The sequence below is a fragment of the Orcinus orca genome, chromosome 10, assembly GCF_937001465.1.
Source record: "Orcinus orca chromosome 10, mOrcOrc1.1, whole genome shotgun sequence".
Classification (NCBI taxonomy): domain Eukaryota; kingdom Metazoa; phylum Chordata; class Mammalia; order Artiodactyla; family Delphinidae; genus Orcinus; species Orcinus orca.
In genome coordinates this window covers 29282428-29306864 of record NC_064568.1, presented here as the reverse complement: position 1 = coordinate 29306864, position 24437 = coordinate 29282428, and the positions used below count along the sequence as shown (strand labels likewise).

Here is a 24437-nt window from a genome sequence, read left to right as displayed (position 1 = left end):
TTTCTTTACCTATGGTCTATCTACCCACTTATCTGTGCCCCCCCCCGCCCCCACCCCCGCACAAGCTATTTAATTTTCTCATTACATCTGGTTTTCTCTTTTGAGGTTTTCGTGGCTGCTGAAGATTTTTCTGGCAATGATGGGTTTTCGCCCATTCATGATCCTTTTGGCAGACACTTAATCATCAAATACTAATGTTTCTCAGCCTTCTGACTGTAAGAAAGCTAATATGTTGAAATCTTTTCTTCCTTAATGGTCCTATTTTTTGTTCAATATCTATTTCATCTGTTTGTGTAGCAGATATCGTAAATAACCAGAGTTTGGAGTCCCCAGTAATTGAAAGAAAATTCTATCGAAGGTTAATGTATTTATGTTAAACAGAAGGCAGTTTGTAGCCCTGAAATGAACTGTTATTTCTCCTGACATCTTCCTGATTAAAACAGTAAACTCTGTATAGAGTAAGGAACCTTGAAAGTAGTCAGAATTTTAGGGGAAATACTTCTTAAAATATATAACCAGATAGAGGGCTCCCAGATCACGTGACAGAATATTTTCATTTTCTCTGCTGAAATGTCTGTGTAAGTGATACCCCCATGTCCCTCAGTGAATCTCCAAATACCAACTATGCTTTCTCCTTGGAGGTTATTTTTTCCCCAATCACTCCATTTCTTTTCTTTTTTTTTCTCACTTTTATTTTATATTGGAGTATATAGTTGATTAACAGTGACGTGTTAGTTACAGGTATACAGCAATGTGATTCATTTATACCCATAGAAATATCCAATCTTTTTCAAATTCTTTTCCCATTTAGGTTAATACAGAATATTGAGCTGAGCTTGTCCTCACCCAGAGGCTAATGAAACAGAGATTTCAGGGTCCCTTGCTTTAAGGTCCCGTCCAAGACCCTGTATCTAATTGCACAGTTTTAATTTTGTATGCTTTATGCTAAGGAGGGCTCTAAAAATTGCATAATCTCCTGATCCTATCAAACCTCAATCTGCCTTATCTAAGTTCTAAACATTTCAGTGAACTTACTGTTACTGAATTTATCTACTCATACTTTAGTACCTGCACCTAGGGAAAATCCTTTGGTGTGACTCATGGACATCAGGTCCCTTGGCTACAAAAGCTTATTTCAACAAGAAAGTGGCAAAGAATTACAAGTCAGGATAGGTGGTATAAACATGAATTTTAGACCTAAATGTCTAGCAATATGTGATTAGATTAAAAATAAGGTAAATCTGTATCAGAGACGTGGATGCTTCTCGCCCTAATTGGGCCCGCATAATTTTAAAACATAAGTTAAAAATTGGGGGATTTCACATAAAACGCAAATGTCAAGCTTCTTTCAAAAAACTAGAAGGTCTGACAAAACTGGGCAAAAATATGCTTTGGCCTGAACATGTTTCCTACCCACTGCTCTTCACTAATTTACACTGCCTGGCTCTCGCCTTGTAAGCATTTGTATATGCCACCCTCAAATTATATGAATAATGTCCAAGAGATATCATTAAAAAAATTAACTGACAATATAGCATTCATAGTATACTTCCACTTTCATTTAAAATGACATATAAAATACATTTTAAGACAAATTCAAACAAGACATAATTGTTTCTTATGGGATGCAATTCTTTTTTAACTTTCAGGGGGAAAAGAAAAAATACAAGTTTTTAATCCGTTAGATATTTTTTTTATAATAAAAAAACATTTCCCACCACATTTAAGTACAACTTCAGTAGCAGATGCTATGTTGATGGTTTGGCCAAAAGGAGGACAAGGCAACAGTACTTGCTCAAATCCAGGGACTGGGGCACCAAAAATTTATTTTCCAGGCCAGAGCACAGACAGAGGAAGCACGGATGAAGCATTTAGAGCTGGCAGTTCTTCACAGCAGTATGAGAAAAGGAAAACCACAATAGATGCCATCCTTTCTGGATCCCAAATAACACCCAATTAACCAACACCACTAGAGCAACTCGTGTGGACCGTTTTAATATATATTCACAGCGTGTGTCATTAGGGCTCCTAGCTGCTATTAAAAGGGTGGGCTAGCAACATGAATTAACAGTAAGACATGTGGTATATTATGGCTCCATACTGCCTGAAGAATTTAGCCAATGTCCTTATTATTCTTCATGTACCCTCACAGCTCCTGAGAATCATGTAACTGTGAATTCAACTGGTCCCAAATGCTAAATGGAAAACGAAATGTCTTGTAAAAGTATCTTTGAGTAACTGCTCCATCTAGCTTCCTTTCTCATCCACTAACTTAGTACATGTTATGATCAACAGATTGTTCTGTTTTCTGAACCTTTTTTGCTTTGTTTTGGGCACACAGAACTCTTCAGGGTAGACAGTCCAAGATTCTGGGTGGGAGAAAAACAAGTTCACCGGGAGAACAGCAGTTCAGTATAAAAGGAAAACCAGAACACTGCCCCCCATTACCACCAGCCTGGGTCGCCTAACAGGCATACATGTTCCCACCTGGTTCCCCTACAGTCCACTCTCCTTCCAACAGCCACAGTCATCTATGAGAGTATCAGGTAAGATCATATCACTCCTCAGCTTAAAATTCTCCACGGGCTTCGATGCATACTTAGAATAAAATGCAACCTTCTGCGCACTGCCTACAAGGCTCCTTCATGATCTGGCCACGTACTTAGTTCTGCAACTTCTTTTCGTACCATTCTTATTACTAAAACATGGCCAATCCCCGTCATTCCAAACTCTTGATATTTGATGCTCACTCAGCCTGGAATACCCTTCCCATAGATTTTTTTTTTTTTTTTAATGGCTGGTCCCTTCTCTTCCTTCAGGTATTAACTCAAAGTCACCTCTTCAAAGATTCTCCTATCTAGAGTAGAGCATCCATTTTCCCATTCCCAATCACACTGCCCTAGTTAAGGTTTTTCATTGCACTTGGTATGTGAAATTACTCTCTTTTCTATGAGTTTTCTTATTGATTATCTCTCCACAAACACATGCACAGACAGTCACACACACACAGAAATTTACACTCCATCAGGACAGAGGCCTTGTCTATCTTGCCTATTACTATCTTCCCAGCAACCAGAGCAGAATCCAGTAGGCAGTAAGTGCTCAAAAAACAAAATCTGGCATGAAAAAAATGAACCTGCCAGTTTAGCAGTTATACTCAGAGGATAATCAAGGGAGCAAAACTGAGATTACATGTGACTCAGCTGGCTGAAGTTTCATCTAACATGAGAAACAATATCTTCTTTCTGTGAAAACAGCCCTGGTCCCTCTTACTAGGGTGGGCAAAACACAAGCCCTAGAGAAGAAAATTTATTCCTCCACAGTCCTTTGCATGTTCCCCAAATTTCAATCATTCGCCTTCCCTCCTGTACAGTTTGTGCCATTTCTCAGTACCACGTGTACCAATTATTTACTCAATTTTTTTTTCCACACAGTATTTTTTACTCAAGCCTCAATACTAATCAACAAAATTTGTAAAATAATGGGTTTTCTGGGGACTATATATATATATTTCCAAATCATATTGCAATTAACCTTTGGCTATTAAAACACATACACATTCATGTTCATACATTTTTTTTTTCATCTAAAAGGATCTCTTCCCACACTCGAGGAAACAGTTCATTACAAATGAAGGGAGACACTCTTCCCGGGGCTCCAGCTCCCCTTAGGCGGGCATTACACAGCAGAGTTCCATGGGAAGAGGTGATGTTTACTAAGCACTAGCTCTATGGCAGGCCCTGTGCAAGCTCTTTATTAAAATACCCGATTTGAGGACGTACTCATATTATTTGTTTTGTAGGGGAGGACTAGGTATGAAGAGCTTAAATGTTTGCTCAAGGTCACTGCTATGGATGGAATGTCTGCATCCCCCCAAATCCATATGTTGAAGCCTTAATCCCCAGTAGGATGGTATTTGGAAGTGGGGCCATGAGGAGGTAATCAGAGTTAGATTAGGTCATGGAGCTGGTGCCCTCATGATGGGATTCATGTTCTCATCACAAGAAGAGAAGACAGGAGCACTCACTCTCTGCCATGTGAGGACACAGCAAGAAGGTAGCTGTCTGCAAACCAGGAAGAGAGGCCTCACCAGAAGGCGACCATGCTGGTACCCTGATCTTAGGATGCCCAGCCTCCAGAATTGTGAGAAATAAATCTCTGTCACTTAAGCCACCCAGTCCATAGTATTTTATTACAGCAGCCCAAGCTAAGAGAGTCACACAGCTAGGAAACAGCAGAAGTAGGACTCAAATTCAAGTGTGTCACGCACCAGAGTCTGTTCTCTTAACCCTGTGTTATATGGCATCTATGCAGTGCATAACCAATCTGTGCTTTGTTTCATAATAAAAACACTTCTTTCCTGAGGTACTAACAGGAGAGTTTTTATTTACTAATATAAAAGCTGCACACACACAGCTGACTTCCCTTCACGACTCCTAAGCAACAAGCTTGTTGAGAGTCTACAAGCTCAGCCCTCTTTTCACTATTCAATGAATTTAAGTGTTGCTAATCTAATCACTGTCTTTCATACTATTAGACTTTTATTTTCATAATTACAGGCTGCCAGAGGCTTCTTCCAAAGCCCCCTGCTAAGTCTCCACCCCAGATACAGGTTTAAATTGCTTTCTTAGCACCCCTGGGAATTCTCTGAGAAATGACTGAAACTTTGGATCTCACTACCTAGGAGAGACCTCTGGTTTCTCTCCTCTTCAGCAGCCCTCAGTGGAATTCAGAGCGCCCCCCAGCTGACCAGGCCTGCCCCTGAGTCTCCTCCCTCTCAAAGTCCAGTGAGGTCACAGTTCTGTACCTGTGTTTTGTCACCTTTTTTCCTGATGCTTGCATGGCTGTCAAAACAACATGTTAAGCTTGGTAGCTTTTTTTTTTTTTTTTTTTTTTGTGGTACGCGGGCCTCTCACTGTTGTGGCCTCTCCTGTTGCAGAGCACAGGCTCCGGATGCGCAGGCTCAGCGGCCATGGCTCACGGGCCCAGCCTATCCGCAGCATGTGGGATCCTCCCGAAGTGGGGCACGAACCCGTGTCCCCTGCATCGGCAGGTGGACTCTCAACCACTGTGCCACCAGGGAAGCCCTAAGCTTGGTAGCTTTTAAATCAACTTGTAGAAGTATGTCTTTGTGTCCTGTGTAAAGTTTTAACTATACAAAATAAAAAATTAACAATAACAGCTCATCTTTACAGAGTTCCTATTAAGCACCATGCTAAGAAATTTAACATATTTATTCCTCCAAAAAAAAAAAATCCATGTGAAGTAGCTATTTTTTTTTTCTCATTTTATCCCCATCTTATAGAAAAGTGAGGTCTATACAGGTTGTTTAACTTGCCCAAAATCAAGTTGAAAGGAGAATCCAAGCTTCCTATTCTGAAGTTCCACTACATATACTACGTACTGTCAGTATATACACACTGGTCAAGGTAAAACTGTCCTGAGCTGATCCTTACACAAAACTATGACAAACAACAAGGAGTAGACCCATTTTTCTGTAAATGCAGAGATTAATTAACCTAAGCATTGAAGAAAATTTGTTTTTTAATAAAGAGTGTGCTTCCTTTTCCTTCAAGACCTATAATCTGCTCTTGTAGGTGTCTTCACTGATTTTTCAAGGATCTTCTGAAGGTTCCCTTCATGAAGTCTCTCCTTGTATTTATGTTCCTACTAGATTATAATCAGGGTAACCATGAAGTTCCAGTTTATCCATGTTCTTGCAAACTTCCTCTTTTGGAAGGCAAATTGTATGGCTTCCCTAACCATATTCTCCATGAGGGCAGGCTGGGCCTTCTCTCTATATCTGTCACCAGGGTTTTCAGATTTCAAATCAATACAGGAGTACTGCTTGTTAAATTGTCCTCTTCCACAACTAGGTATAATTTCTCCATTACTGGATCTTTCACTGCACTTTGCTTCTGTCCCCCTTCCAAGAATGATCACATACTGATTTTTTAATAGTTCACAGACCACACTCTGTTCCACTACGGTAGCCCTAGGTCCCTACTCATCTTTTATCCCCTGGGCAGCTGGTAAGATGCTTTATCCAGGGATGTGGTTCACTACATACTGACAAACTAAACTGGATATTCTTACAATGTCCCACCTTAGTTCACTCTTTCACGCAAACACTTCCTGAGGACTTACACCAGATCCTAGGAAAACAAGAGACAGGTACGTGCCTCCTCTGAAGTGATCTACAATCTAAAGGAGCAACTGCCAATGGAACGGAAAATGAGAGAGCTGATAACTGATGCAAAGAATATTGGCAGAAATCAGACGGAATGTCTGTCTTTGCCTAAGGAGTGGGAGAAAGTTCAAAAAGAAGGCTAAAGGACCAGGAGGTATGGTCCAGATAGAAATGTCCTGAGGACTGGGGGTGGGGGGAGAGAGTTGGAGAGGCCCTCCCAGGCAGAGAGGAAAGAAAGGGCAGACACAAGAAACCATGCAGCCTGGTGCTCGTATGTCACACAGCACTCAGTTGGAGTTTAATATCCCAAGGGAGATAAGTAGAAGTAGTAGACAGGCTTACCTCCCAAAAGGCTGCTCTGTTAAATACTATAGAAATGATTAATAAGCATTTAAAGCAAAATGTGTCCTTTTCTTTTGAACATCAGAATTCAGTAGTAGCTTTTAATTTAATTTCTTTTATTGGAGTATAGTTGCTTTACACTGCTGTATCAGTTTCTGCTGTATAGCAAAGTGAATCAGCCATATGTATAAATATATCCCCTCTTTTTTTGGATTTCCGTCCCAATTCGGTCACCAAAGAGCACCGAGTAGAGCTCCCTGTGTTATACAGTAGCTTCTCATTAGTTATCTGCTTTATACATAGTAGTATATATATGTCAATCCCAATCTCCCAATTCAAAAGATATGGAATGACTCACGAATTTGTCATCCTTGTGCAGGGGCCATGCTACTCTTCTCCGTATCATTTCTATTTTAGTATATGTGCTGCTGAAGTGAGCACAACATTTGTCCTCTTTTAAGACAGTGATTTAGGGATCGACAAAACTGAGCTGTAACTTGAAACAATGGTAGGATGGGGGAGGGGACAAATGACCTATAAACAGCATATTCTGGGCTAAGACCAACTAAAACCTTCTTCTTTGTATTTCCATTAACAGGACTGGTAGAGGACAAAGCCCTGCTTAGGAATTCAGCCATGTTAAAGGAAAAATGGTCATTTCAACATTTCTGTGACTCTACCTTGCTGAAGGGACCCAGGGTGGCTGGATCCTCTGTTTGTAAAACATAATATTGGGCTTCCCTGGTGGCGCAATGGTTAACAATCCGCCTGCAAGTGCAGGGGACACAGGTTCGAGCCCTGGTCTGGGAAGCTCCCACATGCCTCAGAACAACTAAGCCCGTGTGCCACAACAACTGAGTCTGTGCTCTAGGGTCCGCGAGCCACAACTACTGAAGCCCACGCACCTAGAGCCCATGCTCCGCAACAAGAGAAGCCACTGCAATAAGAAGCCTGCGCACTGCAACGAAGAGTAGCCCCGGCTCACCGCAACTAGGGAAAGCCCGTGCACAGCAGTGAAGACCCAATGTAGCCATAAATAATGAATGAATGAATGAATGAATGAATGAATGAATGAATTTGTAAAAAAAAAGAAAAAACATAATATTGGATCATGAGATGAGGCCCGCCAACAGAGAGGAGATGTCATGACTGTAGGAAGACACAGGTTGGAGCAGATGTTAACAACTGGCCTCAGGGGAATTCGACCTGGCACACCATCTGGGAGAAATGCCCTGTGTCGAAGAATGACCAATGGATTTTTACAAGAGAGCTGTCCTCTGTTCAATTAAAAATTATTGCCTGTATTATACTGCTATGTTCTGTGATCCCCCTCCTTTAGCCTAAAGCTTTAGTGTGTCTGCTATGATCCGTGGCTGCAGGTAAGAAGTACTTTGAGAAAATGAGAAACGGACAGTCTCCAGGCTGGAAGGAAGCAAGTAGGGAAAGCAACAGTTAGTTGTCACCAGAGCCCAGATATAGAGGAGGGAGGAACAGTCAGGAAGGGAACTCAGAGGAGTATGTGAGTGTCTCTAGAATGAGAAGTAATAATCACGCTGCAGTCCTTTTTCCTTGACAAGTGCTGGTTTCCCAGCAAGCTTCCCTCTGTGGACACTCAGGTCTCACCTCCTGTCTAAAACTGTTCTGGCCCTCTATGTGGAAGTGAGCCCCTCTCTTCTCTGGCAAAAACGTCTACCTATCTGATGTGGTAATTGAATCAGATTTAATTTAAAGAAAAATCGTAAGTCCTTTCCACACATCCACAAAAGAAAGCACTTAACCTCAATAAACTAACAGTTAGGGACTCACCTAATGGTCCAGTGGTTAAGACCTCAACCTCCCAACGCAGGGGGCCCGGGTTCGACCTCTGGTCGGGGAACTAGATCCTGCATGCCTGCCGCAACTATCAATAAAAGTTCCCTCGTGCCGCAACTAAAGATCCTGCGTGTGGTAACTAAGACCCAGCACAGCCAAATAAATAAATACATATTAAGCATAAATAAATAAATAAACTAGCAGTTAGGAGGATGAGAAAACGTACCAGAGCTCAGAGATACGTAGCAAATCAAAATTCTTCCCATTCGTGTGAAGGAAGTAAGCCAAAATAAGTTTTCTTCTCGGACTAAACCACATAACACAACACATATTAAAAAGATGGGCTGGAGCAATGAGCTGCAACCATCCGTGATTCAGTGGAATCCCCAAACACTCCCCACCAGTTTCACAGCACTTCACCGGCACCAAAAAATGACATTTACTGAGATTCTTAATAAAAATGAACATATTTGGCTGTTTCATATGTTATTGGATTTTTTGGCATATGTTTCAGAACTCAAATACCTTAACTCTGCTTGTGAGTGAGACAGGCTTCCCCAGAGGATCACTCTCCTACTCCTGGAAATAATATTTTCATTACTCAAGTCGGGGTACGTAAGGAATTGAAAGTTTCCTGACTCTTGCCAGGGAGATAGCTTAATTCAAGTGTGTTACGTTTTCATTATTTGTATCTTCTCTTGAAATGTGAGGGCTGTCTGCAAGTCTTGTGGCATATGTTTTTTACCTGCCTCTGTTCAGTGATTTCCTGGAAGAAGGAAGAATATGGCTTAACTAAACAACTCTTGGGGTCCTGCTTTAATATATACAGCATTTATCCCCAATTAGGTTAACTATGCATCACTGTTCAAAAATATTCTTACAAGACCCTTGAATAAAACAAGTATTACATAGCAACTAGTTCTGGTCTCTGTGCTTAAGTTATCTCATCTTCACATGAAGGGAGTTGACACCCAACATGTTTTCCAGCTCCAAGAGTCTATGGAATGGTTGGGGAGGAGGGGAGGGAGAGGGATGGACTGGGAGTTTGGGGATAGTAGATGCAAACTATTACATATAGAATGGATGGACAACAAGGTCCTAGTGTACAGCACAGGGAACTATACTCAATATCCTGTGATAAACCATAATGGAAAAGAATGTAAAAAAAAAGAATGTCTCTATGTGTGTAACTGAGTCACTTTGCTGTACAGCAGAGACTGGCACAACACTGTAAATCAACTAGACTTCAATTAAAAAAAATTTTTAATTAAAAAAAACAGAGTCTATGGAATAGTGATCCGACCCTTGTATTCTGCTGATCTTGCTTTCTTTAGTTACTCCTCTTTAATTATTGCCTCCTCTTCTTGACATTTTTTAAACAAAATGGAAAATGTTGTATAAATCAATTACTAAGTAAGTTTTACAAACTATGAAGAGTGTGGAGATGGTTACGAGAGAGAGCTGTCCGTTGTTTTTTTTAGGGTTTTTTGGGCTGTTTTTATCATTTAATCTTTTTTAATATTGTAAATTCATCCTTCACACCTCTCGGCTCACGGTAAACCGTGAGATGACCATATCACTCCAGACTGTGCTTCACAGTGGCAATGACCTGGATGATAATATAAACTCTTCATTTTCAAGCTCCTACTATGTGGCAGACCTTTATTTGCTTACTGCTTACTGACTTCTTACTATGTCCCAGAATCTTGGGAACACAACCCTCAAGTCAGCCATAGCCTGTGATGGGAGAGAAAGGACAGTGCCCGGGAGATTAAGGAAATGAAGGAACTGGTGAAATGGTAACAGCACTCAAGTAGGCGTTTTTGCTGTATGTTTAAGAACCTTGAGACCTCCTTATGTCTTTACAAGGGGACTTTTCCACCAGAAGACCAGTAATGAGGCCGAGAAAAACATTCTGTAGATGAGCTCTTGAGAAGTTCTTTGAAAAGAATTAAGCACAATCAGCCTGGGTCCGAACACCATATTTTACTTAGATTTCAAACCTCCTTGTCCAACACTTTGGCCCCTAGCCAGCTGTGGCTATTTAAATTTAAATTAATTAAGATAAAATAATATTAATATTGTGCTTCCTTAGTTCACGAGGCACATTTCCAGTGTGTATAGCCACATGTGACTAGTGGCTGCCGTACGGGACAGCACCGATAATAGAACAGGTCCATCATTGCAGAAAGCCTTATTGGACACTGCTGACTTAAAGTATAAAACGACATCATCAACAGTCAAATATTAAGGGGAAATATAACATTTTATTTACTATACTAAAAATATGTATTGGTATCCAAGCCAATATCTAGAAATGCAAATGTTCACCTTTATCATTGTAAAATGATATTATAATTCCTCATTTATACTTTTTAGACAATAGTGTCAGATAATATTACTCTGGTGCAGACATAGGATTTTTTTTTAATTGCTCTCCTAGACTCTGATCATAAAAAAAGAAAATGCAGGTAGCATAAGACAAACAGATAATGAGCATGCAAGCTCACTGCATTTGTGTTTTGAAAGAGACAACTTACTGGTCTTGCAAAGAAAAGTTCAGTTCATAAAAGGAAACTCAATTGCTCTGGTCCCTGAGTTAATAGTCTTGTGAGAAGAATGCCTTTTTGTCCAAAAGGATTCTCAAAATGTTTTGATAACCATTCTAATTTCATTAGATACAGCCACAGAAACTCCCCAGAAATAATTTTATGAGATAGGGTCAAGTATGCTAATGAAGGCCCTCTCCCATCTTTTCTCTGAGTTACTGCCATATTTGTAATTTGGGAGGAAGGATTTTTCTACTTACTATCCTACTGTGCAATGATAAAACACACACACATACACACATACACACCCTACATGACACATACAACAAGGTTATCTATCCATAATATTGGTATCTATCATCTAATTGTATTTAAATTTTTATTTAAGTAAAATCAGTATACATATACAAGTTCGATGAATTTTTACAGTCTGAACACTTCCATATAACCAACACTCAGAATAAGAAATGGGATATTATCAGCACCCCAGAGCCCACCTCATGGAGCCTTCCAGAGACCACCTCCTCAAGGGTAACCAACATCCGGACTTCCAACACCACTGGTGAATTCTGACCATTTTCATGTCTTATATGCATGGGACTCTTTTGTGTCTAGCTTCTGTCAGTCAACAACATGCTATCTACTTTGTCACCATAAGGTGATGACCATTTGGCTTTCCCACCCCACCATATAGAAGAGTTAATCCTTAATGAGGAGGTACCATGTATCAAGTACTGTGCTAAGCTACAACTCATTTAACTCCCCAAACAAGAAGTATTATCCCTTTTAAATAGATGAGGACACTATGGCTAGGCAATGACCCCCACTTATTCAATTAAACACTAATCTAGGTGCTGCTTTGAAGGGATTTTTCAGATGTAATTCAAATTTCTAATCATTTAAATTTAAATTAGGGAGATAATCCTGGGTGAGCCGGATTTTAGTTAAAAAGAAGGTCTCAAAAGCAAGGTGAGGCTTCAAAGAGAAAGGGGAAGGAAGAGGAGGAAGAGGGGAGACGTTTTTTCCGGAACAGGTAACAATGAGCAATGATCATACATTAATTTATACATGTTAATAATAGATAGTAAACCAATTCAGAGGCCAGTGTCTGCAGAGAAGTTCTGAGTGGAAACTAATGGTAAAAATGGTGGGGATCGTAGTTATTAAGGTTTCTAATTTTTTCCCCAAGTCAGCTCTGATGTCCTATATTCTTGCATACTGTCCCTAAGTACACTCTCAATTTTCAAATCCTTGGTCTCGATTTCAGGTTCAGAAAGTAAGGTCACTGTATTTGTGGTAGGCTGGTGGAAGGCAGTGTTACTGGACAGCCAGACGTCTCAGAATTCTTATTATCTTTCAAAGCAATCTCAGTGCAAGGCTTTCCTTGAGTGGGCCTGAATAGATTTCAAGTAAACCCATACTTTTTTAAGAACAGAAACTATTTCTTCCGTTATCACATTCCCCTTAACATATATCCTAGAGCAGGATTAGAGGTAAGTACCTATAAACGTGGATGCATAATACCATTTTTCTTCCCTTTTTCTTTTTAAGGCTGATATAAAAATTGTTCTCCATTTTCAGAGGTGAAATTAAGGCCAAAATGAAATTCTTAATTTCCCCTTCCACAGCTGTTCTCCTCAAGTCTTCTCCATCTCGACTGTTATTCTCCCCCAGTCACTCGGTGTCTCAAGCCAAAATTACAGTAAAGACCAACAAGTGGGTTCTGCCTCCAAAACTGGTCAGTTCTATCTCCATCATCACACTCTTGTTCGGGCCACACTGATGCCAAACCCAAACAAAGAGTCCTTAGGTGATCTCCCAGCTTCCACTAAGCTCTGATATATACAACAGGGTAGGAACTCTTTTTTAAAAAAATTGTAAATTAGGTAATACCACTCCCCTGCTAAAAATCCCAACTGAGACTAGATATTTGATGATACTAAAGAATTACTGAAAAGTTATAGGTGTGATAATGGTACTGTGTCTGTGTTTTGAAAAAGAGCTTCTATGCTTTACAGATAGTGAAATATTCACAAAGAAAATGACAGGCCTCAAACTTCAAATTATGTGATGGCGTTGGGGAGAGAGCACAGATAAAACAAAATTGGCCATGAGTTGCTAATTACTGAAACTGGATAATGGGTACATGGGGAGTCATTATATTTCTCCATTTTTCGTGTATGTTTGAAATTTTTGTGATAAAAAGTTTTAAAATCTCCATTGGCTCCTGAATGCACTTAGAATAACATTCCAAGAACTTGCCTTGGTCCAAAAGGCCCTTTATGATCTGATTCCTGCTCACCACTCTCAGATCTCCTCCAGTACCCAGCTCTGCCTATTAACTACCCAAGAGCTACAAGGGTTATCCCTGTGCCTGAATCATGCCAAATGTTTGGACACTTCGGGGCCTTGAGGTATGCTCTTCCATCAGTCTGGAGAGCTCCTCCAGATGTTCTCATGGGTGGCTCCTTCAGGTGACATCACTCTCTGGAGAGCCTTCTCCGACTATGCTATCTAAAGCCATCCTCCCTCCTTGCCCTCCTCCTACCCACCCATTCCACTGCCCTTTCCCTACTCAGCCTCTTATGTTCTTTCATTCTTTTGCTTTATTTTCTTCATTATCCTTACAATTTTTTGGAAATCATCTTTTTTCTTGAATAACTCATTTCAAAAATAAGCCATTTGTCATCAGTGTCTCCTCTACCACTAGACTATGTGCTCAGACAAAACTGGAACCTTGTCTGTCTGGTTCACTTTCATGTTCCCTGGGCCTACAGTAGTGCCCACCACAAAAGTAGGAGTCCAATGAAGACCCATTCAATGAAGCCGCTATTAGACCTGACCATGAAGACTGCATACATTTCACATGAACATCAAAGAGAATAACTAATGTCTTAGAAAGTTAAACTATCCTTACATGTGTTTACGTATTGTTTTAACGAATACTTAATACCTACGGAATTCCTTTGAATTAAATAGACCAACATAATGAGTAAATAAACACTTACACATACACATATTAATATAATTAATGAATAATTAATACTTTCAAGTTTCCTTTGAATTACGTACAATATATCCATACACATATATACACAGTATTATTTTGATACCCCATATCTGATAAGATGATTACTGGTTAATATAGAAAGAAATGACAGTTTGTGATTGCTACATTTCCAGCAAAAGATTGTGCTGAATGTATTGTTGCCAGACTTCACACTTTAAAATTCATTTCTAAGATTCTTAGCTGGTGTTAAACCATGTCACCATAATAAGCAAGTTTTTATTTCCTTTCAGATGTTCCTGGCTACTGAAAGAATTGATTTTTAAGATTTTTCCCATTGACCTATAAGGCTGTGAAGAAGAGATAGCTCTTCTTAATCTCAAAGATCCAAGCTAAGCTTACACTCCCTGGTCATTGTGCAGGTGTCACCTTCCTTGCTTGCTTCTTTATGTATTGTTGGAGAAACACAAATGTATTAGTTACAGGACACTGGTAGGTTTTAAACCCTCTTTGAAATCTTGCTTTAATAACAATGGCTCAGCATCATTGGAGGATAACTGTACCCAGTTATCATAGATATAATAAAGTATATTTTTAATTTTAATATACCTACCTTCCCAAGTATAAATTTATTCTGGGGCTTTGAGGGACCCAAGAGCACCAGGAGTAGTGTAAATAACATGTGACTTCTGAGTTGGTAGACGGAGGGAATGGAAGGCAGATTCTAAAACACGTACAAACCCACGGATACTATATTTAAAGCAATTTGGCTTTCTAACTGGTAAATCCAAATGAGGCAGGAACAGTAACGAAAGGAAGACATAGCTTCTCAAATCCACCCATTTCCTTAAAAGCAGACCGGCCTAGATCCTAATCATTCAGTAACCTTCAAAGGCCATTCCCCACCTTCCTCTCTCTCAAAGCAATGAAAACATCAGATACTCAGATCTTTAAATAACTGGCAAGACAGTTCTCTGTTGAGGAGTTTGTGAATGTATATCCTTCCCAAATACCTGAGAAACTCCAGAAGAGAACATTGTAGAAAGACTGGTCCTTAACCTCAAAGTTCACAAAGAAAGCAGCACCCTTGACAGTCTACAATGAAGCAATTTAAATGGCAATGGTAGCCCAGCCTGAAGACACTTTTCTAAAGGGAAGCCTGGAAAACATCACGACAGGAAGCTGTCACCCTTACTTGGACTAAAGAGAGTGTACTGTGTTCCTTAAAGAGGTTGGTTCCAGGGCTTCCCTGGCGGCGCAGTGGTTGAGAGTCCGCCTGCCGATACAGGGGACGCGGGTTCGTGCCCCGGTCCGGGAAGATCCCACATGCCGCGGAGCGGCTGGGCCCGTGAGCCATGGCCGCTGAGCCTGCGCGTCCGGAGCCTGTGCTCCGCAACGGGAGAGGCCACAGCGGTGAGAGGCCCGCGTACCGCAAAAAAAAAATAAATAAAAAAAATAAAAAAAAATAAAATAAAGAGGTTGGTTCCAGCAGGAAGGTGCAATAAGCAAAAAGCAAAACTCAATACAGCAACCCTCCCAGTGCTTTATTTTAAAACAGTCAATCTATCACTAGCTCTTGTTTGCTTCGGTGCTCACAGAGTAGTGCTAGACTGGAATCCCTTCTGCTGGAAAACCGAGAGGACATTTTGTCTTGCATTTTGTCTCCAGCAATCCCAGTCTGCATGCAACTCCCCAAACATGCTCTCTACTGGACACAGCTCTCCCCACCGCAACACAGGTTTGTTGCTGCCAGAGTACTTCTTGCTTATTTTAAAACCTAAGGTGGAGGCTACTTCATTCAGAAAGCCTTCCTGTCTCATCTTCAGGTCAATGCCACCCTTCTATATGCTTTGATCTTACTGACTCCATGCTTTAATGACTGGTATTTTCCCAAGAAATTATAATTCACTTTCTGAATGTTTGTCACTGGATGAGGCCCACGGGGACAAAGATGGTTTCTTACTTGGGTCTGTGTCTCTAGCAGCTTGTTTGGGGCCTGATGCAAAGCGGCTTCTCAGGAAACAATGCATGAAAGAGTAAAAGAATGAACAGAAGAGTGAACAAATTAAGCAAGCCAGTATCTCTTTAAACTCCTTGTTTGAATCCAATGCCCACCACTACTTACACTTCACACCCAGTACAGGTTACCATCTGCTTACCTCTTCAATCTTAAACATTGTCAAATATTGAAGTTCATTTCATGATCACTAAAGGTTGGTGAAGGGCCCAGGCACAATGGGTTTACGACTGAGTACTTTAGTGTTGTATAATTTGTTATTGTGTAATTATTGCTGTAAGTAATTTATTGCTTCCTTAAGGACTGGTTCTTATGTATTTTTTAATCACTAGTTGTCCTTTATTGTGAATGAAGATGCTCATGTATCCATCAATTAGATGCTACCAATTTTACAAAATGATTGAGTGCTTTACTTCCTTTTTTTCTCAGTTTTATATACAAGTAATACATGAAAATATCCTCATTGTAAAAAAATTTAAACAATATAGAAAAATTTGAAAACTCTCCCTTACTGCTCCTACCTTATCTATGTCCCTCCACAGAAGCAACCTTTGTTATCAATTTCAGACCTTTCTCCATGCATTTAGCTATATGCATACGCAGACATCTTTTGTGTTGTTTGGGTGAGAGTATTGTACATATGTGGGATCAAGAGGTTTTGCAAAGGTTTTGCAAACTTCTGTGTTTAATTAACATACTTTTTACCTACCAGCATTCCATACTTTGGGTATACCTAGTTTATTTAATTATTCCCAGGTTGATCAAAATATATGTTTTTCAGTTTTTTACTCTTAAAAATCCCTGAACATGTCTCCTTATATAAAGGTGCCAGGAATTAATGAGTTAAACAGTATGCATAAAACAAGCTTACCAGAGTACAAGACTGTTTCTCCTCATCCTTACAAATATATTGAATATCAACAGGTTTCTGTTGTTGTTGTTGTTGTTCACTCTGATGACACCAACTATGTTCTACATGACCTAACCCAGTGTGGAATCACCCATGTTCAGATTCACCGTAGGTCACTGTGATTGGCACACAGGTTCAACTGAAACATACAAAAGGGCTCCTACTCAACTCTCAGCTCACATCCCAGTAACATAAACATGGATTCAATATCACTTCATGTTTAAACATCAGGAGGGAGATACTGGAATAAGTGTCTTCCTACAAACTATCTTGTTTCACCCTCTTAACATCCAAGAAAATAGAAACTTTAATTCCTATTTTATAGATAACCAGAGCGAGGCCGGCTTCCCAAGGTTCCCAGGCTCTATGTCATGCCAGGAAGTGCTAAATAGCCCCAGAATTTGGAAATTGCACAGGAGTGCTACTTAGTTCAAACTTTTCCAGGTTTTTATTATTCCCTGATGCCTAAGATCCTGCTCTTACATACCATTATCCACTATCGTTTTAAAAAATGCTGGGCTTTGGAAACACGCTTAGAAGAATAGATGCTAAAAGAATACAAATATTTATACGGGAGCAAAAAAATAAATTTATTGGACACCTGCCCTTTTTTTAATGAGTTCCTCAGATTTTCCGCCAGAACTAATATCTAAGACATGAAATGGCATAGAATAAAGCCCACGATGACTAAGATAAACTATATGAGAATGGATATTGTCCTTTACATCTTGGCAATACCTAATAATATTAAATATTTAAAAATTTACCCTGGCTAGTAATAAAAAAGAACCCACAGTTATACTGTTAATTTAAGAAACTTTCCCTAATATTAGAAATAAAAATTTGTACTGAGGAAACAAAATAATTTTCACATCACTCAACTAGTTCTATTAAGAAAATTTTAGAAGTCATGTTTTTTAGCACCAACTAAAATGAACAGAAAAATGCTTTGTAAAATGTTGAGAAGCATGAAATGAAAGGTTAAAATATTTCACTACTGGGGCTTCCCTGGTGGCGCAGTGGTTGAGAGTCCGCCAGCCGATGCAGGGGACACGGGTTTGTGCCCCGGTCGGGAAGATCCCACATGCCGCGGCGCGGCTGGGCCCGTGAGCCATGGCCGCTGAGCCTGCGCGTCCGGAGCCTGTGCTCCACAACCGGAGAGGCCATGACAGTGAGAGGCCCGCGTACCGCAAAAAAAAAAAAAAAAAAAAAAAAAAAAATTCACTATGTATACGTTATGCTGGAACCTTGAATTTATCGCCTACACAGAATGGTACTTTAAAGATTACTTGAATGTGTTTTCTGAAAGTATGAAATGATCAATTCATTTTTAAAACCCTTAATGTAGTAGTACTCTTACTTTGCCTGACAGATGACAGGCTTAAGAAAGGCAAACATCAGAGCTTCAGGAACAACAAGAGTTGGTACCAAATTCACTTCCCCTTCATGCCAACACTTTCTTCTCCCTTATCAAACAACAAAGCAAAAAGAAAAGTATTGAATGTGAAAACCAGACAGATTCCCCATGACTGAGCCTTGGCAAGCACAAATGCATTAGTAATGGAGCTGATTGCTGTGACCTTTTCAGTTATGATAATCCCTCAAAGAAAATTAAAACCATTTTCTAAAACATGGTCCAGGGAGTTCCACAGATGACTGAAGAAAACATTTAGGAATATCCCTGGCACTTTTCTAAGTATGTACATACTTAACACACGTCTATTCTTACTCTACAGCCCTTCCAGGCATGATTATTTGTGAGCAAAAGGTCAAACTTAATTTGAGAGACATTTTTTAAAAGCCTATATTTCCAGAGTTTTTGACCTTCATTTTCCTCTTACATGTATTTATGTTTTGAAATGGGAAGATCTAAAAGGAGGGGGACTACCAAAGGGGAGGGAGGCTGGGGAATGAGTGAAATAGGTGAGGGAAGCTAAGATGTACAAACTTCCAGTTACAACACAAATGAGTCACAGGAATGAAATGTATAGCCTGGGAAATACAATCAATTATAGTGTAAAATCTTTGTATGGTGAGAGATGGTAACTAGACTTATCACAGTGATCATTTTATAATGCCTAGAAATGCCAAGTCACTATGTTGTGTAGCAGGAACTAACACAGTGTTGTAGGTCAACTATACTTCAAAAAACAAACTCATAGGAAAAGAGATCAGATTGACGTTACCAGAGGTGAAGAGCTGGGGGAAGGAGGAATTGCAGGAAGGTGGTCAAAAGGTACAAACTTCCAGTTATAAGATAAATAAGGACTACAGATGTAATGTATAACATGATAAATATAATTAACACTGTTGTATGTTATATATAAAAGATGTTAAGAGAGGAAATCCTAAGAGTTCTCATCACAAGGAAAAAATAGTTTTTTTCTTTTTCTTTTATTTTGTATCTATATGAGATGATGAATGTTCACTAAAGTTACTGTGGAATTTCATGATATATGTAGGTCAAGTCATGCTGTACACCTTAAACGTAGACAGTGCGATATGTCAATTATATCTCAAATAAGGAAAAAATATTTAAGACACTGTTATGTAGCATCCCAAAGGTAAAAGTGCCCTATATTGATTATTCTGCAGATTAAGCATTTTATGAAGTCTAAAATTTTGTAAATTATCATTAAAAAATACATAGAAAATGGTAGTGCATGTGAACAAGGTGTTTACTTTTTTATCTTTTCTGATATTCTGCTAATTAAAGTGAATATTCAAATATAAAATAAAAATGATAATATAAAAAGAGGGTGACTATGTACCCTTTTCTGCTTCATGAGCATTTGATAGTCAACTAAGGAATTAATACATCGTTTAAAATGTATCCTTTTGTTTTGGATATGACAAACATGTGAAGAGGCTTTCGAGTCTCCAGCATCTTCAACGACTTTCTAGTGAGCAAAAATTTCGCCGAAGCATAGAAACATGTATATATTTAACTTTAAATAAAGTTTAAATAAAGAAAAATGATACAAGTTTGCCCTTGTTCAACTTCCGCTTAGTGAATAAGTACACTAAATATTTACAGAAATGAAAGATCACCTGATTGTTGGACTTGAATAAACTGACTTCATTTTAGCGCCCAGAAGAGAAGCCATGTCTGCAGACAAGATGTACAAGAAGCTGAAGGCTTGGTTCTTCATTCAGCTCTCCTCCTTACTGGCCCTATGAAAATTAGCTGGGCAGTCGACCAATGGGAGCCTGCGTTTCTCATGAATTGAATGGTAATACTGGCATACGCTACCATAAGTACAACAACAGACAGGAAAAGTTTATGAAAATTATATAATATTATGTAAACAAGCATATGGTGTTATAATTAGTAGTTCTAGTTTACAAAGTTAGATTCTCAGTATCAACAGCATTGATCTACCACAGCAGATCAGAGACAAGTCACCCTGCATGGAAACCATGAAGTGGATTCTGATCAACAGAAGCCACTCAACTGCTTTCTGAATCTTCTAACAGAAAATTAGAGTCTTCATCGGAGAGAATGAAAAAAAAAAAAAAACAGTTCATTGTTCCAAATTTGTATTTCTGTTGCTGATACCTGTTAAGAAGCAGTTCTGTAGCTATTAAGTTACAGTTGGCAATTAAAAAAAAAAAAAAAGACTAATAACTAAACCCTTTAAATTCCACCATCGAAACAGAAGATCACTCTAAAGCACACGCTACGAAGGATGCAAAATGGCTACTGAAGACTTCAGTATCGGGATTAAGACCCTTCATCAATAGGAATACGTTCTGTTTTTAGAACTATTGCATAATGAGAAAAAAACACCATGGGAGCACAAATGAACTACCTCATAAAAGAGTACTTTGCCTTAGTCTGAGAATAATTTTTACCCAATTCAAATACCATAGAACAAAGAACTAGGAGGAAGAGGGATGACAGAAGCAGAGCACTTGGGAGAGAAGCTGGTCCTGCATGAAGCCAGGTGGGAAAGGACAACTCAACCTGCGCTCTTGTGTTGGTGGAAACCAAGTCCAGACCAGCTGGCAGGAAGTAGGAAGATGCTGCCTTTGCGATTCCCTTCAAAACCTATTAGCAACCCTCAGATTCAAGAGTTACAACTCCCTTAAAATAAACAGCGGGAAATGGAAAAGAAGTAATCTCATTTGGGGAAAAAACAAAAAAAAAAGTTTAAAATGGTTAAAACATGTCAGGGTTTTCTCACACAGAAGGAATAAAGGAAACTGTTTCAGGACTTGTGGGGACCTCTTACTGCAAAGCAGACTTACTTGCAAGAATCTAGATGCACATACGTATTCCTTTGTGTGAACTCATCACAGCCAGTACTTTTTCAACACTGAAGCTAGTGAGGCACTTGCAAGACATTTTAGGAAAATGAGTAGGGCGGAAGGCACTTCACCAGAGAAGTTTAAGTACACATTTATCTATGCATTTTGTTTCTTCAAAGACTTCCCTGAGATTTCTTCCTAAATTCTGTGTGATCATTCCCAAAGGTAATGCTAATGAGATCTGCATTCTTTACCAGATGCCAAGGAAACATAGAAAATTTATCAAATGATAAGATTGGATGTGAAGCCCCATGCTAAAGATCATCCCCATTCCTTCTTCCTGACAAGGTCTTCATTACGTTTGTCCAACAAACAGTATAGAAATGGCAACACAATAAAACTGCCTATTTACTTGTCAGCTTCTCCCAGTGAGCTGCGAGCTCCAGATCAGTGTTTTCCACCTACGTCCGCAGCGTCAGCACTGTGCCTCCTACACAGAAAAAGCTCCACACATGCTGGTAAGTTCTGTTATTTTAATTATCATTACCTAGGTCTTATGTTTTATTACATTTATATTGAAAATCTTGAATTTTTTAGGAATTTCAAATACTCTTCCTAACATTTTCCAATAAGGAGGATAATGAACATGTAAACAAATACATTTATTTACATGTTTATAACACATGGACAAAGAAGATATTTCTATATCAGTTTCCTGTGTTCCTTCTAATCTATAGCATTTGCCCTTTCCACAAAAGTTGAAAGGAAGAGGGAACCAATGGAGTATGAGTGGCAGTCAAGGCAAAGAGAGATGGTAGAAAAGAAACAAGTTCTCAGATGTCAAAGAGTCACCTGGAAAGGGTGCTGACCACCAGCAAAATGCTGATTCCATGGACCCATCCCTAGATAGCTACCCCATAGTCCTAAGCACCGAGGGGGAAGAGATGAGTTACAAATCTCCATGGCTAAGTAGGAGTTAGCTTTTCTTGCTTTTGTTTTTAAATTTTTATTTTCAGAACAAAGAGGATTGTTATAAAAGGAAGAAGTGGGGCTTCCTGTAATTACATTTTATTATTCTACTGATCACTATCACCTCCAGTAATTTCATAATTCATTATTGTTACTTACTTAAGTTTCCAAAGGTTTTTAATATGTTCCTTAGCTTCTAGATAGAGAAGAATTTTCATAACAATCCAATGACTGATCACAATTACTGGTGAGGAAAATGGAAATCACAATGTAATCATTATAAAAAGAGGCTATGTAAATTACACTAAAATGTCAATGATTTATTAGAGCCTCATTAATATTGGGGAGCAACTAAAAAATTAAACATACATGCACTGCACATTTCCCATTTTCTGTCCTCTCTTCTTCCCTAACATGAGTAAGAGGATACTACCAAAAACAAAGAAAACCTTGCAGCATCATGTGGTAGTTTACTCCAATCTGCAGTTGAGCATTTCAAATAAAATAGATATTTTACTTATTTTCACAATGCCTTTATTTTAAAACCTATGTTTCCTGTTGGCTTGAAATTGTTTCACTCCTAAATTCTCAGTACCTAAAAGCTTTTTCATTTAAATTCTCACAAAATCTATTCAAGTGTTTGTTTTTTGGCAAAGTACATATTACTACCAGACATGTCATCAATATCCCTTTAGTTCTTCCTCCTTAATAATGGCATTCTCGGTTTTTAGCTGAGCATATGTTGGCCTGAAATAGATACATCTTCCAATCTGACTGTTTTTGCCCCTTCTCTTTTTCCTTCTTTCTGCCAGATAAAATGTGGTCATAATGGCTGAAAACTTCTAGCAGACAGCACTAAATTAGATTGTTCCTCTCACTAGTACAGACACATGTTCACGTGCATACATTATACATGGACATGCACACACACATACAAACATACTTCCCCATGCTCCATCTCCTTTTTTCTCAACATACCAACAGACAATTAATCTACTGCCTAAGCTGATAGGCTTTTTCTTAAATCCGTAACAACATTTTCAAGTGAGCCCATGACCTTGGATCAGTTTCTTCAAGCTATCACTAAGGAGTGTTTGCTTTCTTCTTTTTTTACTTTCAGCCACATATTAACCACTGTTCAAACAGAAACACAGGCTTATCTCTAGACATCTTCACTTTGCCCACTCGGATGACTACTTGCTTAAGTACCCACAGGACACTGAAAAGAGTAACAATTAATGTTATATAGTCATTCATTCAATGGCTGAACAAAATTGACATGGTCCCTGTACTTATAAAGCTTACATTCTAATAGGGGAAACAAGCAAAAATACAATAAATTGTTGTCTTCATAGAATTGGACACATGACTGGCAAATAAAATAATGTGTCCAAGAACTCCTTGTTATGAGGGAATGGAGGTGAGGTGTACTACTTGGCCTGTGTTTGTAAACACTGATAGACTGCAGTTAAAATCCTGACTTTCTTTAAGCTCAATAAATGGCTGTCTCCAGACTAAATTCCACCTGAGGCTCTAAGCTACTAACGTCCTTTAGAAGATAGAGGCAACATCTCTTATTTAATCTACCAACACCAGTTCAATGGCAGAATCCCTTGTCTTGAACGGGGCAACATCTATTAATGTGAGGAATGATAACCACCTTCTTATACTCTGAAGATGTAACCTGACCACAGAGGCAGTTGATGTTTTGCATTGTTTTACAGTATTACTTAACCGCCCAGTTCTATAATTAACATTTACATTTTTTTCTTTAAGCCAGGAAAGGAGATTAAAATAATCAATGAGATGTCAACACAAAGCAGACACATAGGACCAGATGCAGTCTCTAAATAATGTTCTACAAAAGTCAGCAGGAAGGGTAGCGATAATTTATTCCAGGAATACTGACAGTTACCATCATCTAGATGCTGTTAAATGGTCTGTATTTTTTTAAAAACTTAGATGGGTCTTACACCATTCCCCTGTACTTCTACCACTTAAAGAAATTCCATCAAAATCTGAAGTTAAAGATACTAGTTCTTGTCAAGTCAAGATATTGAAGGTGACTGTTCTGATCACAGCAATTCTCAGAAAGTTCAGATGTAGTGATAAACCTAAAAGTACAATATGATGTATTTTCAACTGTTCATTCCAATGTTCAATACTTCAATTACTATACTTTGTAATTCACCCTATAAAACAGCAAACAGATATTGTCTATAGGATACACACACACATACACCCAAATACATACACACACACATATATATATATATATATATACCACACACACATGTATATATATACCACACATATATATATACCACACACACATGTATATGTATATGTATGTATCAAGAGAGAAAGAGAAAATTTCTATTTTTTTTTTT

The 24437-nt window shown here is 38.9% G+C and overlaps 1 protein-coding gene and 1 non-coding gene across 16 annotated transcripts in view; both read right to left on the bottom strand.

Annotated features, from left to right (window-relative positions):
• FHIT (fragile histidine triad diadenosine triphosphatase) overlaps window positions 1-24437 on the bottom strand; it is a 1448428-nt gene that overhangs the window by 466075 nt on the left and 957916 nt on the right. The window lies entirely within an intron of this gene.
• On the bottom strand, window positions 6871-6973 carry LOC117200733 (U6 spliceosomal RNA). Its single transcript, XR_004482395.1, has one exon. It is a non-coding gene; the product is annotated as a U6 spliceosomal RNA (small nuclear RNA).